Source organism: Cyanistes caeruleus, chromosome 19 (genome assembly GCF_971803275.1).
Source record: "Cyanistes caeruleus chromosome 19, bCyaCae1.hap1.1, whole genome shotgun sequence".
Classification (NCBI taxonomy): Eukaryota; Metazoa; Chordata; class Aves; order Passeriformes; family Paridae; genus Cyanistes; species Cyanistes caeruleus.
The window spans coordinates 143,411-161,522 of NC_141719.1; the positions used below are offsets into that span (position 1 = coordinate 143,411).

General features: G+C 42.3%; 1 protein-coding gene and 2 long non-coding RNA genes across 3 annotated transcripts in view; 2 read left to right on the top strand and 1 right to left on the bottom strand.

Moving 5' to 3' along the window:
- Window positions 1–5,190: 5,190 nt before the first annotated feature.
- On the top strand, window positions 5,191–8,263 carry LOC147649761 (uncharacterized). Its single transcript, XR_015278079.1, has 2 exons — window positions 5,191–6,732; window positions 7,655–8,263. It is a non-coding gene; the product is annotated as an uncharacterized LOC147649761 (long non-coding RNA).
- A 2,162-nt stretch (window positions 8,264–10,425) lies between these two features.
- On the bottom strand, window positions 10,426–14,400 carry LOC147649762 (uncharacterized). The gene is made up of 2 exons (XR_015278081.1): window positions 14,241–14,400; window positions 10,426–13,866 (listed from the first exon to the last, which is right to left on the bottom strand). It is a non-coding gene; the product is annotated as an uncharacterized LOC147649762 (long non-coding RNA).
- Window positions 14,389–18,112, top strand: part of COX10 (cytochrome c oxidase assembly factor heme A:farnesyltransferase COX10) — a 169,510-nt gene continuing 165,786 nt past the window's right edge. The window contains exon 1 of the mRNA XM_086857707.1: window positions 14,389–18,065. The gene's annotated coding sequence lies outside the window, so the exon portion shown is untranslated. The remainder of the gene's footprint in view (window positions 18,066–18,112) is intronic.

Here is an 18,112-nt window from a genome sequence, read left to right on the forward strand (position 1 = left end):
AGGTAAAAAAAAAGGTCCAGGGAACTCCTCTGCCTCAGCTAGCTAAACCTAACTAAAAAGCCAGAGAGAAGCTCTGTCCCGCTGCCTGTCCGTGCTGCAGACACCGCAGTCCAGGAGCGAGATGTGTGGGAGTGATGTTTTTCTTTAACACAAACTGCATGCTTCTTCTTCTCCCTCTCTTGTTCTTAAAGCCAGTCTTAAAGGTGCAGAACTTAATATATAACATAAACCAGACGATTGGGGATACTAGTATCATAAAGTCACCCCAGGACATTCCACCACTTATCCCCATATTGTTAACTTATTATCAAAATTAATATACATATATATTTTAACTCTACAACACATACATTATATGCAGACAAGGACATTCATTCATGATCTTCACTTAACAATCAGATGTCTCTGAGGTACACATTGTGTTGTTCTATTTTTCTCTATTATCTACCATGTGCAACCCAGTCTCTGAGCAAAAACAACCCTACGAATGGGTTTGTCTGTGCTCGAAGTAGAATTGATCTAAATTGTCTTTCTTAACAAATCTCTGAGATGTACCGCTGGGACTTTGTCTGCTTTATGCAGGGCCTCAGATTGGGCTGGGTCTGCTCGGTTGGTGGAACTTCGGGTGTTAACTATCCAGGTGGCTTTTGCTAGATGCTGCTCTTAATTTTTGAAAGATCCCCCATCCAACACTTTCAAGGTAGTCTTTAACTATTAACTATTATTTAACTATTAATATTTTCTATTGCCATTTCTTTCAAGTGCTGAATCTCTTGTTTTATGGTTTTTTAACGAGTTTGCTGTATATAGAGATCATCTGCACACAGATATCTTTGTGCCACACTTCTTAGAACCCGTTCCCAGAGACTATAAGGGTCAGCCCCCCTCATCTTTCTTTGGTCGATAATTGGATCGTGTGACAGGGATCCCAGATGCCTCGCCTCAGTGCCATCCAGAACGGTAGCCTCACCTGCAGCATCTCACAGATGGACTAACCAACTAATTATAGATTCATCAGGTCGTTGAGTGTAATCTTTTCTCAGGTCACGAAGGTCCTTCAGGGAGAAAGGTTCACTAGTGTCTTCTGATTTTTGATCAGTTGCTGGTCTTGAGGGTCCTTCTCCCACATCACTATTATCATCATCTACTGGCTGGTCAGTTTTGGTTTTGAATTTCATACCTCTTGTGGTAGGAGCAACAGACACTGGCTTAGGCTCACTGTCTGGTTTGGCTGCTGGCTTAGGCTCACTGTCTGGTTTGGCTGCTAGCTTGGTTGCAGCTTGAGTGACTGGGGTAGCTGCTGATTTATCTGCCTGCTCTACAGTATCTAGTACCGTGCGATAAGTGTACGCTAGGGCTCAGCTTATTGCAATGATATTTTTCTCTTTAGAATCATCATAACAATTCTCTTCTAGATATTTCCTTACTTTATCTGGGTTCTGAATTTGTTCACGTGAAAATTCTCAGGCTGGGGGATCAGAAAATTTTTTCAGAGTTCGGCCTATTTTCTATCATTCTCTACACCACTCAGGATTTCTCACACCTGATTCTATTTCTGGGGCAGGGGTCTCGTTGGCTCCTCTGGATATCTCAGCCCTCACTCTAGAGAAGTTGGAGACCATATAGAGGAAGCTTAACAGCTGAACTACTAGGAAAGTGACCAGAAAAGTGGTATCCTTAACACTCAGGGGAAGCTGGATATTCTCAAAGAGGGACATAAGAGATTTAAAGGAGAAGAAGGAAAGAAAAGGCTGAAAAGCCTCATGCCCTGCTATTTTTCTAACAAACTAGATACAATTACTAATAAACTCTCAAAATGTGCCACTGGGACTGGGAGGCAGGGTCGGGCAAAGAAACCATAAGCCAAACATACTTGACAGAAACTTCAGTCATTCTATGAACTTCTTATAAGTAATTATCACCAAGCCCAGCACAATAACTATTCTAATCTGTGCCCCTCTACTGTGAAAGAGGGAAAAGACAGGTATTAAAACTTAAAAAAATTCTAGGGACCAGATCTACATGAAGGCCTCTACCCCGAGAGATATTATGTATCTAAACAATATGACTACTGACTGCTTTATCTCAATACAGAATAAATACAACTAAAAATACAACCAACAATCAGTACAGGTTTTTCTACTTTCTCTTGCCCCACGTTGGGCGCCAAAAACTGTATTTGTCCTAGTTTAGGGAAATTAGGGAGGAAAACTCCAAATGGGGATTTCCCCAGGGAAATGCCCCCTCCCCACCAACTGGTCTGGGAAAGGAAAAAAAATTCCTTGGAGAGAAGTGGAAAAAGCTGTTTAAAACCTCTCGCTGTTCGATGGGATGGCAAGTCTAGGAAGAAAATTCCTTTTCATGTGGTGTAGCTTGGCTTGCTCAGGTTCTTATCAGTCTTTTCGGCGGCGCTGGAAAAGTGCCGAGGCCCAGGCCCCGGTGGGCCAAAGGCGTGAGCTCCCGGGATCTGGCTGGGTGTTCAGTCCAGAGCAGGTTTGCACAGATCTAAGAAAAGGTAAAAAAAAAGGTCCAGGGAACTCCTCTGCCTCAGCTAGCTAAACCTAACTAAAAAGCCAGAGAGAAGCTCTGTCCCGCTGTCTGTCTGTGCTGCAGACACCACAGTCCAGGAGCGAGATGTGTGGGAGTGATGTTTTTCTTTAACACAAACTGCGTGCTTCTTCTTCCCCCTCTCTTGCTCTCAAAGCCAGTCTTAAAGGTGCAGAACTTAATATATAACATAAACCAGACGATTGGGGATACCAGTATCATAAAGTCACCCAAGGACAGGGGTGTTAAGGTGAATATTAACAAAAGTTACCTTGCAATAATTAGTTTTAAAACCTAAGGTTAAAATATAGTATGATTTACAGCTTCTAAGAAAACCTTCCAATTAATGTTATTGTCGTGGTTTTAAACCAATAACTAAGAAAATTACTTACTTCTTGCTGTGAGATATGGATTAGAACAAGAGCAAAACAGGCATACAACTTAAAAGGGAAAAAAAAAGAAAGTTTATTGACAAACTACAACAACAAGAACACCAGAATAAACCTCCAGAAAAACCTTTCCATCCCCTATCTACCCACTATTCCCTTGTTCACATGACAACAGAGACAAAAACTCTGGAACTTTGATGGTTAAAACAGTCCCAATTCTTGCTAGTCTTTTCACCAGTCTTTATAGAGAAACAGAAGTTTCTTCCTGTTAATTTATGGAGTTTCTCACAAGAAAACTATTTTTGTTATAGTTTTCCATTGCCCTAATGTTAGCTGCTCAGAGCTGCTATTATTAGAGTTCACTCCTCCCATTTTCACATCACTCTGAAGTATGTATGGGCCATGAGTCTAGAGATAGCATTTTTAAGGATAGGTTATTCAAAGGCAAAAAAGTCTTCTTCATCTGTTTCTGTGAGCTTCACCAGAAAACAGTTTTCTCATTGCCTCTCAAGGCTTCAAATCTCCCAACAGTTTTCTCATTGTCTCTCAAGGCTTCAAATCTCCCAGCACTTCACTATACTATAATTACTCTTTACTCAAATTTACACTTTGAACACTATTCCTCTCTAGATCCTGTATCATGAATTAAAGGAGTTCTTTTCAGAACTTCATTGTCCATCTCCATAGTTTTAACAGGGAGATATTTCAGCTTAATTAAAGCATCTTCTTAATTCTCTACCTTTCCTGAAGCTTCTTTTCTTTTCTGTCACTGGTAGTTTATAAAGTCTCTTTTCATGTTGATCACTCTCTCTCTCTCTCTCTGGATGAAAAGATTAATCCGCAAGTCTCATCTGGGTAATGAAAGAGTTAACATCTTGCCCAGGCTTTTGTAGATGGTTCAGAGATCTCTGCCGAACAGGAGCTGGAGCCGTCTGTGATGGAAAGTTCCTCATGGCTGCTCTGGAGCGTGTAGTCGCTGCTCCAACCCGCTGCAAGTCCAAGGCCTCTCTCTTTCTTCACTGGGCAGTTTTTAGTGAATTAGTTACAGCAAAACCTGCAGCCGAGCCAGAGATCGGCTCAGCCCGGCCCGGGGAAAACCTTCCCCAGGCCCCCCCCATCTCCCGGCCGGGAGACGGGGCAGGCCCGGCCCCATCCCTGCCCGGCCGCATGGCCTGGGCAGGGACGGGAGGCCTGGAGCTCCGCCACCCTCCACAGCCAGAAAACAAAGAGAACCCAGAGAGCTCTGCTTTTACATTTTAAGGTAGGGTTCACAAGTTGATCCCACTTTTCAATGGCCTAAACTGCTGTCAATTCCCAGCAATGACCGATAATTGGTCAGGAGAAAAGACTCCAAGCATTTCCCAGCAACTCCAACTCCCTTAAAGGTAAAGTAACTCCATGACAGTTATCTACAAAAGAGATTTGTGGTTTAAAAAAATAATTACTCAAGAGAACTTTACCGTACAAGACAAAGTTAAGTTAGAGCATATATTATCTATTTGCTTGTTTTCTCCACAATTTAAATAAGGTCATTTCAATGTGAGTCCTTTTGTTAAAAAACACAGATATAACTGCATAAATACCAATTTGGATTTTGGATTTTAGTTTAAGAATTAGACTTGATGTTTCTGAAAAGTGCTACAAAAGCTGAATGGGAACTTGCAAAGTCCTGTGTTGTTGTGTTTTTTCTCTAGAAAAACTGCACTTTAAAATCCTAACCAATTTAACCATATACAACACAAATTACTATTATGAATTTTTAGTAACATTTGCAGTTATTGTAAGTTATTCTCAAAGCTAGATGACATAGAATTGTAATGTATTTGTTACATTTTATACTCTTTATAGTGAATCCATGTTATAGTTATACGGTGTACAAAAGGTATATATCAAAATTTTAGCTGCTATGTGTAGTAACAGAATAAGATTAAGTTATGTTTTTATTTAATTCTGTCTCTGATGTGATGTCACAGAGAGGTGAATAATGGGTCTGTCACTGCTGTGGTGTCACAGTAAGGCGTAAATTGGACTTGTCACAGCAGTGATCTCCCAGAGGGGAAACTGGGGCTGTCACTGCTGTGGCCTATCAGAGGGGATGAATTCAGACTTGTCTTTGATGTTATGTCACAGAGAGGAGAAAACTGGCACTGTCACCACCGTAGTGTTACAGATAGGTATAAACTGGGCTTGTTCAATCTGTGGTGTGACAGAAAGGGTGAAATTTGGTCTCTCAGTGCTGTGATGTCATCAAGGGTGGACACTGGGTCTTTCACTGTTGTGCTGTCACAGAGAGGCGTAAATTTGTGGTTCCACTGCAGTGATGTCACAGAGAGGGGAAAACTGGGGCTTTCACTGCAGTGGAGTCTGAGAGAAAATAACACAGGTGTTATGACTTGTCTTTTACCACAAAACAGATGAAATAGGACTTATCATGGCTGTGGATTATCAGGGAGGTTTTAATTGGTTCTGTCTCTTCTGCCCGCCCTGCTGCTGCTCTCTGCTGCTGTTATCTTTCTTCACATCCCCCACATACTCTTGCAGAGAGGAAAAATGGAGAGAAAGAAAGGGAAAAAACCTCACAAAGTTAACTTTAACACATACAGTTTTTTCTCTCACTTTCTCTTGCTGTTCGCTGATAGAGGATAAAAGGACACGATTTTTACAAAAGCAGGCGATGTTACACGAAAAGTCTCTCATGGCCAGGTGCTAACAGCAGTGACTGTTGCAGCTTATCAACTTTTAATTACAGTGATGAATTTCAAACTAGATACCATACAGTTCGAGATTTTTTGGCTATTTAGTCTCTCTTTGAAGCTGTCTGAGCCACCTGTGTCTGCCCAGCTGTTTCTGTAATTGTTCAGTGTGGCCTTGGAACTTTTTCTCCACTGTCTCTGCCCTGAGGGTGTCTTTGTTCTCTGCGCACACCTCAGTGCTTCCCCATGTCCCCCTGGTTCGGGTGAAAACCAATCTAAATTTGGCTTATTTTCTCCCAGGGTAGCAAAGTTGAAACTTAAATAAGATTGTAGTGTTAAAAGTGACTCCAAATGTGAAGCAAATAGTTCCGGATATATCACATCCTGCCATAACTGAACAGATTCTGTTCGTTGTTTTAGCGTTTGCTGTGGAATTTCTTTCTCATTATTTTCTTCTTTCTGACTCTCCATTTCTCTCTCCAAGGACAGCATAGATAGGAGTGCTTGCCCAGCAGTGGGAGGTAAAGGCGTCTGCTGCTGTGATGCAGGTGGAATTACGGGGCTCACAGCCTCAGCATATCTCGCTTTTCTGTTTTTTAAGTTATTAATTATAATCTGCCAAGTTTGACTTAGAGACAGAGTGTCCTTGCTCTTTTCCATGATTGTCATTTCCCAGATCAGAGCTCTTATATCAGTCCATTCCTCAACTGCAAAGAGCAGTGGGGGCACTACTAAATGCCCGTGACAATTAGCACATATAATGAGCATATCCAGGTCTTTTTCCTGGGCTGCTTCACCTCATTTAACGAGAATACTCAGAAGTTGTTTTTTTGCCACTGCAAATTCCACTTCCATGCTGGCGGCAGATGGCCAGGGGAGGGTCATGACCCCTCACTTACTCCTCCACACCTTGGTCTCCCCCAGCAACCTGAATTTCCATGTCTAACTGCACCGCGTCTCACCACACTCAGGTTGACTATGCAGTACCGATCCAAGGCAGCGTCTATCTGTGCTCAGATCCGCTCCACCAACCTTGGTCCAAGGCTCCATCCCACCGTGCGTGGACCCACCGAAGCCCCCCTGCCTGCAGGGTCTCTGTTCAGGTGCCAAATATTGAGAGACCACCAGCTTATTCATGACCCTTCACAGAAGTAAACACGAACGCCATTTATTTCTATCTTTAGCACACCTTTTACAGGGTCTGCGGGCTAAGCAAGTTACCATTGGCTAATGCACATAGGTTTACATTTTTTCTCCTGTACACAAGGGTATTGGTTTGCTTTACTCTCTTCTGCAAGAAGGTTTCAAGGACTTTAGCCTTTAATATCACGACTTCTTTCAAAGACTGGTTTGTGCAGACAGGCCTTTACTATTATATAAAATATAGCAACACTGTTACATGTACTTTTTATAGCAAAAAGACTCGCATTGAAATTTCCTTATTAAAATTGTGGAAAAAACAAGCAAATGGGTAATATATGGTTAACTTAACTTTGTCTTGTACAGTGAAGTTCTCCTAGCTAATTATTTTTTAAACGATAAATATCTTCTATAGATAACATTAATTGGAAGGTCATTTTATTAATAGCTGTAAATCATTCAATATTTTAATATTAGGTTTTAAAGCTAATTATTGCAAGGTAACTTTAAACATTTTTAAAGAGGGGTTTTTTAAATTTTCTAAAGGGTTGCAATAATTTTTCCAGTAACTCTCTAAAACTACAAAAACTCATAATTATTTAAAAACACAAAATTAACTCTAAAAGGGTATATAAAGACATTCTAAAAAAACAATGAATCGTGACTTTTTAACAAACTGGGTACTATCCCAGTGCTTTTCTTGGAGAGGGAGCGGCGGGGCTGAATGCCCTGCTCTGCTGCTGTTTTCTCTAGAAGGTTTGAGTGAAGTCTTCACCATCCCCCACATACTCTCACAGATGGGAAAAATGGAGAGAAAAAAAATGTCACAAAGTTAACTTTAACAAATGCAGTTATTTTTCTCAATATTTTTCTCGTTGTTTGCAGACAGAGGAAAAAGGACATGATTTTACAAAACCAGACGATGTTAAGCAAAGAGCTTCTCAGGGTCAGGTGATAGCAGCAGCGACCATTGCAACTTATCAACCTTTAACTACAGTAATGAATTTGGAACTAGATACCATATAGTTAGTGATGTTTTGACTATTTTGTCTCCCTTTGAAGCTGCTTGACCCACTCTGGCTCACCTCAACTGTTTCTGTAATTGCTGATATTTGTCCCAGGTGGCCTTGAAGCTTCTTCTGCAGTGTCTCTGCCATGGGGGTGCCTCTGCTCTCTATGCAGACACCCATACTTTCCCCATGCCCCCCTGGGTTGGGTGGAAACCAATTTAAATCTGGCTTCTCTTCAAAAGTAGAGTTAATATCTTGTCCCTGTATGTCCACAATCAATTTAAAAACATTGAACATCTTATTTTCTTCTCTCTGACTCTCCCCCCATCTCTCCAAGGGTATCATTGCCAAGAATGTTCACCCATCAGTGGGAGGCAAAGACGGCTGCTACTGTGACACAGGTAGAATTACAGGGCTCGCCGTCTGGTTAGATCCCACTTTCATGCGTTTTAAGGTATTAATTACAATCTGCCAAGTCGAACCGTAAGACAGTGTCCTTGCTTTTCATCGTAATTGTTTTCTCCCACAGCTGGTCTGTTTTCTTTCCATTCTTCCACTGCAAAAAGCAGTGGAGGCATTTTCAAACTTCCATTTTCTCTAGCCCATAAAACAAACTTTTCAAGGTTCTTATCCTTGACTGCTTCCCTTCATTTAATGATAATGCTTTGGAGCAGTTTGTGCTGCCGCAAACTCATCCATGCTAGCAGCCTTGGATGGTGGGGAGGGGAGCGACCTCTCCTCCCTAAGTGCCAAGGTGTACTTGCCTCTGGTCTTCCGTCTCAGGCTCCTCTGTCCCCAGTTTTCCCCAGCTTAGGTTCATGATTCCATGTCCAACCACTGCATGAACTTGCCACCCAGCTCCAACCCACTCCCTCAGCCCCGGTCCACTTCCATGTCCAACTCTGTGTGAACCTGCCAAGCTGGTACCCTTTCCCCTCAAAGGGTCCCTGTTCAGAGCGCCAGGTAATGGAAAACCTCAGACTATTGACGGAGTCCTCATAGATGTATAGCGAACGTCCTTTATTTCTATCTTTAGCACACTTTTATAGGGTCCATGTGGCTTAACAAGTTACTATTGGTACATGTTGTTTAATATTCTTTACCTTATACACAATGCCACTGTTTTTTCTTTATTCTCACTGTTCCAGGAGACTTTCAAGGACACTGCCCTTAGAATTGTTGCCTGAATTGAAAGCTGGGTTGCACAGACAGACTTTTACTAAAATATCATGTCCTTATTCTGCTAAAATGTTTTCCTACATCTTTTTTTATCATATTTATATTCTGTATTTATACACATATATAGTGTACAATATATTAAAATATATTAACATCTATATATTTTTCATATTGAATATTAATTTACTTGTATATATTTATATTACTTGTATTTATTTCTTTTTTATGTCTCTATATATATCTCCCTATATTTATATCTTTATTATAGATTTGCATATTTTAATTTCTATATTATTTATTTAAGAGCCATGCCTCTAACTAAATAAAAAAACCAAAAAGCCCCTTCACCTTAAATGGTTAATTAAATATTTTTAATGTCTATTTTTATCAAATTTATATTTATATACTATATTGAGCTAGGTATAACACAACATATCATATTAAAAAATATTTCGATTAACAGCTATACACATATTAATATTATATATTAAGTATAAACTTATTTCTATTTATAACAATTATATTTATTCCTTTGTGTATATATCTATATCTTATATATTTAATATATATTTGTATATTGTACAAATTATTAAATATTTGCATATTGTACTTTTATTTAGAAGCCCTGCTTCTACCCAAATAAAAACAAGCAAGCCTTTATTTTAAACTATATTTAAATAATTTTTTTAAACTTAGATTTACAGTTTTTATATTTTGTATATATTCTTGTGTTTAGTCTATGTAACATAGGTTAAAGCATATTACAATAACATGCATAATATTATTTACCTTTTATATGAGTATATTTAGTTACATAATCTATATTATATATTTTCTATTTATATGTCCTATTTTTACATTTATATATTTCTATTTTTCTGCTTTTTAAAGTTTACATTTCTTTCTCTTTTAAACTCTATGAATTCATTAACCTAACACATCAGAATGACAAAAATATAAAACTTCAGTCAACACTAGTACGCAGTACACACTAATCTCTATGGAGCTCATACGTATAAATTTCAGTCATAAATGACATTATGCATAGATTTATTTATGCATAATGATATTCATGCATAGATGTATTTTATACACTCACATTTTACATGTAAGTAATACATGTAAAAACAAAACCCATTTCTGTTACTGACATAATGTCATAACACTAGAGGAGACAGAGAGAGGGTTTCTTTACAAAGCAATTTAGAGATAAATTCCTATTCCTTGCCAATACCTAACCTAAAACCCAGAAAAACTGTGAATTTCCTGGCAGCTTGCGGTCCCTCTGGGGAAGGACACCAAGCATGAGACCTCCACATTCCCCACTCACCTCCTCCTCCACTGCAGCATGTGCCTCCCTCTCCCACGGACCTTGGCGTGCCCCAAGTGACATCAGAGCACCCCAGTCTCCACACCCCATCCCCCTCAGCCTTTTGTCCTAGAAAGAAAGTGGCCAGGAGACAAGACTCCTGTTTTATGCCTTTATTAGGATTCAGCTCTTGGGGTGTGAGGCCTGAGGACTTGCTTGCACCACAGCCGTTCCCACACTGGCAGCTCCAAGGAGGAGGCACAGTTCAGCTTTGCAGCACACACTGAAGAGCTGGGGCTTCCATCCTCATGAGAGTAGACAGAAGGCCTGTTGTTCTGGCTCGTTGTCTAGGGTGGTCAGTCCTTTCCAGTCCTCTTAGGTCATGGTGATGCAGGAAGATGGCTTCTAAGCAGGCTTAGGTGATGCAGGAAGATGATCTTCCATCACAGCTTGCTAGAATATGTTTCTTTATCTTTTTATTCCTCTGTTAGCTCATTGTTTTGGTGTCTTGCATGCCTTAGTGTGGCCCTGAAAACTCAGCTTCTGAGCTTGCTAACATAGTTTTCTAAGGACTTTCCCAGGAGAGTAACTGTAAACATAGATATGTGTACATTCTTTCTGTTCCACGTCTTGTGATGGGCATCTCTCATGGCCAGTGCAGTGAGAAAGTGTTATCCTGACCATCCAATCCCTGGCCGTGGTAAGAAGCCTATAAATCCTGGGAGGAAAAATAAACTCTGCTCTTCTTTTCACTACACCTCGACCTGTGTGCATGTGAACTATTCATCTTCAGCAGAAACACCTTAGTTTTCATATTATTCGGTTGCACAGCTTCATGGGACTTGCTTTGTTCTAGTGTGGCACAGCATCCGTGGGAGTTGCTTCGTTCTGTGGCATACTTTTCTAATGGGTTGCTTTTGTTAGTGTGGCCCAGCCCCCATGGGAGCAGCCTTGTTACATAGTTACAGGGAAGTAAGGGAAAGGGATAGAAGAATGTCTTATAAGAACTCTTAAAACACTTCAAAAACTGGTAAGTAATTAACATTACTAATAACTATCAGAGTAAACAGGGTGTACAACAAACAAGGTTTACAAATGGGATAAAAACATTAACTGTACATAACTAAACACAGTATTTTAACCAGGGTGGATTTCTTGAGAGATTTTATTCATGACATCCTCACCCCCAAAGAAGGCACAGAACGGCTCAAACTGCCATGGTCAGCACCACCTTGCTTTATTTGAACCCTTTCCAAATATACATCCCCCTCAAAAGGGATTCTGCTGCAACAAGGAAAGGGGGCAGCCCCCAAAAGGGTTGAAGTTCTTCCATAGCCCTGCAGCCACAGACCAGAGGCAGAAAGAGGGAGTGGCAGCAGAGAGGACACAGGAAGAAAACAAAGAACAGGCTGAAAGATGAAGGAGGAGGAATAAATAAATAAATAAATATGGGGTGCAGCACAACAGAGGAGTATTAAAACAGAACAAGGACAGAGAACAAGACACAAGGATCCAGTGGGAACCATTGTGTTATAGATACATATTATATTGATGGCTTTTCACAAATATTAAAATGAATGTTATGTGTATAAGAATGGGAAATTTTGTTGTATTAGCATAGTTTTCTTTATTTCTGTTACAAATAGTGTTATAATACATATATGTTAAGCTATGACATAGCATTAAAACAAATACTACTTTTGTCTGTATAACCCAAAGACTGAAAAAGATAGCTGGAGACCCTTTTTTTCTTTTGTAAACTATCTTATCCAGATGAAGACAGCAGTGACCAGACCTCTTGGGGGAGGAATTTATTGCATTTCTGGTATCAGGGAATGTAAGTCTCGATGGCACCAAGAAGATTGATCTGTTGGGAAGGGGGCAAGAGAAAACTAAACAGAAGAACACCAAAGAGCCTAAGAAGAATGGATGAATATGTATGAGAGTTTACGGATATGTAGTAGGATTCTGTTTTTAAGGGGCAATCCTTTGTCAGTAAGGTGTGCTCTCTTGGCTGAATGCAGAGATACCCAGCTGTATCTGTATACTTTACTTCATTTTTTTCTCCTAATTGTCTTTTTTTAATTAAACTTTTAAATTCTATAAAAATTATGTGAACCTTGTTTTTCACAACTGGAACTGGGAGCATGATATGGCAACCAAGAATAAAAAAAGGAACATGAGTGAGGCAAAAAACCCTGAAAACGAAAACACCAAAAACAACGAGGGGAAAAGGAAAACAAAGAAACAGACGGGGATGGGCAGCACAAAAGAGACGAATTATAAAAGAACAGGGACAGAGAGCAAGACATAAGAATCTAGTGGGACACAGTGGCATGGGGAGTAGCACAGACAGTAAGGAAAGAACATGAGTGAGGTAACAAATAAAACAACACCAGAAGAAACAAAAACTTGGGAAGAGTTTTTGTTTGAGTTGAAACCCAAAACACCACCAGGGATCTGCAGCGGTCAAAAACTGTGACTGACATTCTTGGGGGTACACCCTCATTTGGGATGGGGGTACACCCTCATTTGGGATGGGGGTCTCTGTCATGGATTTAATCTGTATGAATCTGAAAAAGTTAAGACAAAAGTCAAAGTGCTGCAGGATAACTTCACAGCTCCATACATCTCATGTCAATCTAGGAATCCCACCCAGACGCCAACCACACCCCTACATTACAAATTTCAAATTACAGGTGCCCGGGACTTGTCCTTTGACACCTACAGCCAAGCTAGGCAGCAGGGCAGAGCAGCTCTGGATCAAATACACTCAGACACCAGTGATGCACAATGCAATAGACAAGGGGACACAACAGGGAGAGAGAACTCTCAGAGAGAAGAATGGCCACAAGGACCAAGAGAATGCAGAATGAGATGACCAAGGTGAGACCACAGGTGAGCCTGCTGGGCTTGGACAATCCTGGAGGAAGAAGATGCTAACAGAATGACTTAGTCCAAGAACCACAAAGATGGATGCCTGAGAATCCCACAATGACAGTCCTCTACCTGTCTTCAAATTGGTACAAATTCTTATCCACTGTAATGAAACACTATGGCATATAACTGTCAATACAGCTCAGAACACGACCTAAGAAGACACCCAACTCACGCTTCTAAGGAGAGATGCAATTCCAATGTGTTTCCAAGCAACACTGTCAAAGGTTCAACGATGTTGGAGCTTGGGCCCAGGAACAGGGAGATGCTAAGAATGATGCAAGGGTTTCCGATAAGGAAACCCCTGTCAGGGCTAAGGCAAGACACATACAACATGAAATGCTCTAATGACACAGAGCGCACAATAGATAAGTGACACAACACACTCCAGGACTGCTGTTCCCTGCACAACTCAACATTGTGAGCCAAAGTGAGGCTTTCCCTTGATGTAGCCTAAGAGGCCACTTCTTGAACCTCCCCAACTCCAAAGCTGGCTTAAAAAGCCTAACCAGTGTGAGTCCCAACCCATCACCCTGCTTTGATCCCCTCTGTGAGTCATAGCCTGTGACTTATCTTTTGGATCACTGGCAATGTGAATCCACATGGGACCTGAAGTGATCAGTAGGCTTTGGGATCACTGGTTAGCTTCTTTATTGGTTACACTAAAGAAAATCAAAATTGATGTGTGAATTTAGTGGCACATACACCAAATCCCAACTAGCCGGCTACCTGCCCTCTTTAAGCATGCCTAGATCCTCAAGGCTCTGGCTTCATCCAGAGTCTAAGGCTGTGTCTGTTGTTATGATTGGCACTGGGGGCAGTGAGAGGCAATGTTATATGGCATTTCTTTGGGTGTGGTGGATGCACTAATGTGCTGTGAGACACAGAAATACACCTGCTGTATTTGCAAAAAGCTTTGGGGGAGGCCTCAAACAGATACTGTTTCTCACCGTACTGCCTTCAAACCCCCCCCATACTAACTCCTAACTAGGTACCCTACTCACCCTCCCTCTCCCAGTCACAATCCTCTGCTTACCTGTCAGAAGCTTCAATTTCAGACTGTTGGGGTACCTCTGACCCTGAGATCAGACATCATCTTTGACACAGTGCAAATCTCTTTTATGACATGATGAATCTGCTGGCAGAATACGAAATATACTTGACATAACCTAGAATTTTTGGAAGCTACAATCCTCCTAGAAAACCCAACAAAAAACGAAATTATGAGAGCGCCTTACCACCCTTGAACACACAACCCAAAATCATAAGCTTAAATACTCCCTGTGTTCTATACTACTTTCTTCAAAGTGTCTTCAAAGACTTTGTTGCTTTAGATGCCCAAAAGCATCTGCATAAAAAAGTTGGGATAAGCCAAAAGAGCCTCTTTACTGAAATGAAAGGAGAGCCCTAACCACAGCTACTCCCAAAGTGGGAATGAACCCCCTTAGCAAAGGCTGGGGTTAATATACCCCTGATTTGGCCCGCCTCTCATTCCCACCATGCCTGGGAAAAGGGAGGAGACAAATTCCACAAGGTATAAAAGCCCTCAGATGAGCTATAGCTGCTTGGTTCCTCTAACTTAAATTTGAGGTGAGTAAAGAACTTGATATAGAAGAAAACTATAACCAAACTATAGCCCTAAACTTCTTCAGGGAAAGGGTACTGCTTTCTTTTTTGCTACAGCTGCTTTGAGCAAAAGGGCAAAAAACTGGTAAGAAATAAAACTTTGTGTTTTGGTAGCATAACTAGGTAAGTAGGGAAATTTGTTGTTAAGTTACATAATCGTTCCTAAATGACTCCTATGTAGTACTCTGCAAGTAACTAAGTAAAGTGGAGAAGAATAGTAATAATATGAATGATGTACTAGGACTTCTTATCTATATTATAAAAGTATAATATAATATTTGCATTATAAATAAAAATAAGCAAAATAATAGACTCTTAGGTGGTGTTACAGTTATATATATGCTAGGCTCACTTTCATCTGAAATATTTGGTCCTGGGACAAGGGTAGAAGTACCCTGAAATGCAGTTTTAAACCCTTAAAATGCTGAAAAAGGTAGAGCTTCCTTTAGGTGAACCCCTTAAAAATGAGGAAATGTGGCAGTTACCTGCGCTTAAACCAATACACTGGCAATACCTTTAATTCCCTAAAATATTAGGAAAAGAGAGTTTGTCCTTGCTTTAAATCTCTCCAATGACGGAAAAAGGGGCATTTTCCCCTTCAATTTAAACCCTTAAAAAGGAGGGATAGCTGGCCTTCCCCTTCCATTTAAGCCTTAGGATGATGAAAAGGCAGGAGTTACCCTTACTTCAAACCCATAAAAAAGCACTGTCAAGGTTTTCCCTTTTCATTTAAATTAGAAAAAATGGAAAATGGTGATTCCCTGTCAATTAATGCCCCTAACAGCATGGAAAATGCAGGGTTTCCTCTGATTGAGACAATTAAAATTGCAGTGGATGCAGATTCTCCCACAATTTGAACAGACAATTATGGAAAAGGAAGCTTTTCCCCTTCTCTCCCAATAACTCCTCTCTTTGCTGGGGGCTCTAGGGAGGGACTGACAAGATAAAAGGGGAAAGCTGGGACCCCACATGCTGCCCTGCGTGCTCAGGTGCTGCTCCTTGGCACAAGGGCTCTTCCCTTGGTATTTTCTCCAAGGGATGCTCCATACCTAGGTGCACCCAGCTGCTCCCCAGCCCCTGCTGGGTGCTCCAATCATTGTTCCTGGAGGAACTCCTGGGATGCCCTTCTGGACTAGCAGCTCCCTGTGCAGTTGTGTCCATGTGACCTTCTGAAAACAGCTGGTCACACCTGGAGCTGCTGAACCTCAAGGCAGAAAAAGGACCTGCCATTCATTCCCTCCCCTGGACAGCCCTTCATCTGCCCCTGAAACATTGGGTGATGGGCTTTCCTTTCCAAAGAAATGAATGAATGTCCTTCTTGTCCAGGTCCCTGTGGCCAAAATTGGGATTCTGCCTCCAAAATTCCCTCTGTCTTAGGTTTGCAATTTGCAAGGAAAATCCCCCTGGATTTTAATTAATTAATAATAATTAATAAGCAACTTTTTCTCCACAATTTCTACCAAATTGTTGCAATTGAAGTGTTTGATGCATCCCTTGAGAGGTCAGGGACTTGGCAGAATTCTTTATGGCTAATCCTGACAGGCCCAGACTTGTAGATGCTAACTCTGAAACAGAGAGCATGTGAAACTGCAGGCCACATAGTTTTCTCAGTCTGAGAAAGTAGCCTGGGAATTCATAAGGAGGATTTAAAACAATCCTCAAAGACAGAAAACAGCCTTGCAGGTGCTGTTTGTCTGTTCCTTGTTTTCTTTGCAGGAGAAGGCCGGGGGGTGGTGTGCCCCAGTGACCAGTGATGGTGATGTATTAGTTTGCTAACCAATAAGAGTTTCCTTTCTGTACTTTCCACGTATCAGTCTATAAAACAGACCTGAAGTAATAAACTAAGAGAAATTCTCCTGATCGACTCCATGAGAGTCTGTGTCGTTCGTCTCGCCGTTCCTAATAGAGCAACATCTGGTGTCCGCCGACGTGATGTGCATCTGCTGAACCCCTGAGGGTCAGTGCAGACAGCAAACAACGAACCAACCGCTTCCCCCAACAGAGGGGTAAGTGAGGATCTCCCGAGCTCTCCTAGAGGGAGCTGGTATTTAAACCAATAGGATAGTGGAACCCTGCCAGTGAGCGGGCTTGGAATGGCTTATCTTGGTGAAGCAGAGCCTAAAGTCCCAGGTCTGAGCCACTGCGTCTGCACTGCATTCGCGGAGCCGTCAAGATAGACAGTTCTTACAATGGGGAACTGCAATTCAGCTAATGAACAGCTTGTCTTCTCTGTGTGGCAGGACACCTTGCCATGCATGGGACTCAGTATTTCTGAAGAAGCTATGTGCGCTTTGTTCCAGTGGGTAAAAGCGCAAGATTTTACTGTGACTTTTGATAATGCTTTCAACCTCGAGATTTGGCTATCAGTGGGGGACCGCTTATGGGCTGAGCTAGCTGCGGGAAATACCAGCGTGTGCAGCTTGGCAGCCACCTGGGCTGTGCTCTTTAAAGTGCTGGAGCGTTGCCAGTCTGGGGACGGTGATGTCGGGATAGAAGATTTGGATGTCAGAGGTGCCTCTTTTGTACACCAAGAGAGACTGGGGGGTGAGACTGAGAACCCGTCACCCGCGGAGCTGGGCATGCAAACCTCGCCAACAGAGAGGCGGCAAGAAAACGGAGATCGCCTGCCTCCACCTGCGCCCACCGTGGAGCCTCCACCGGGACCGCGAGCACCGCCCCAAGCAGCTGCGGGGGACCCTTTCTCCAGCTCCGCCGTGCCCTCTGCAGAGCCTCCACCAGCGCCATCCGAAGAGCCTGCCGACACAGCGGGGGGAGTGGCGCCCCCATGTCTGGCCACGGGGCCCGCCGGCACGGCTGGGGGGGGAGCTTTCAGCCCCCCCTCATCTAGCTGCGGGGCCCGCGCATGCGCGGACCTCACCGAGACACCCATTGCTGCCACCCTCATCGGGGACATCTCCCCCTGCCTCTGCACTGCCTCTGGACAGCCCCCTGGCAGCGGCAGCGGCACCTGCCGTGGTGGAGGCGGGCGTGGTTCCTCCTCTCCGTGCCCAGCCTGGCGCGGGGGGCAGGCAGGGCCATGGGTGGGGTGCCTGCCCAGACTAGCTGCTGGGGCCTTGTTGCCAAGGCAACCACCGCTAGAAACAGCAACAGCTGAACAAGAACTTCAGCAAGCAGCAACAGCTTTACAACAAAACCACCGAACATGCAAGCTTCAAACCAGTCAGCAGCGCAGCTGCAAAACCCGACGAACAACAACAGCAGCCATGTAAACTCTGTAAGTCCCTCAAAAGTCCCTCAATTATATTTGAGGGGAAAATCCAA